The sequence below is a fragment of the Streptopelia decaocto genome (genome assembly GCF_964273445.1).
Source record: "Streptopelia decaocto genome assembly, contig: HAP1_SCAFFOLD_50, whole genome shotgun sequence".
Classification (NCBI taxonomy): Eukaryota; Metazoa; Chordata; class Aves; order Columbiformes; family Columbidae; genus Streptopelia; species Streptopelia decaocto.
In genome coordinates this window covers 858,743-859,459 of record NW_028115722.1, presented here as the reverse complement: position 1 = coordinate 859,459, position 717 = coordinate 858,743, and positions in this window count along the sequence as shown.

The following is a 717-nucleotide window of genomic DNA, read 5'->3' as shown; positions in this document are numbered from 1 at the left end:
GCCACTCCTCTATGCAGACGTATTCCATATCATGCACCAGCCCCTGGGAAAACTGAAAGGTACAATAGTTTGTTAAAAACTACACTAAAGGCATTGGGTGGTGGAACCTTTTAAAACTGGGAGTCACATTTAGCAAAAGCCACTTGGTTGGTCAACACTAGAGGATCAGTTGATTGAGCTGGGCCTGGGGTGGAATGTCCCGGTTCTGTTAAAATCAAGTTTCTCTTGTAGTGAATTTGCCTGTCAGCTAAAGCTCCATATTAGCTGATTTCCTGAAAAGCCAGATCCATGTTTTGGTAGACACAGCAATGGAATGTGAGGTGACAGTGACAGGCTGGGCTGACAGGCTCCCCCTCCCCTAGGGGGCGCTCGGCTGCCACACCCAGCTGACACAGAACCTTTGTCACAATGCCCGCTACCGTGGCGAGGATGCGGTGACTCTGCAGGTGACAGGGACACTGCAGGACTTGGTGTCAGCTCAGCAATTTCTCAGTTCCCTGAAGAAGCTGAATTCTGCAAATGGCTGGTTTGGCTTTTGAAATGATGTCATCAGGTGGGTGTTTTGGTGTAATACGCTGAAAACCAGAGCAGAAATGGTGAAATATTTCCATGATATGCATGATCCCTGCAGCAAACCACCATGACAGAGCCTAACTAGATCTGCAGCTTTTTTTTTGTGCTGCCAGCAGATTGTGGAAGTACAGTATAAAAACCATC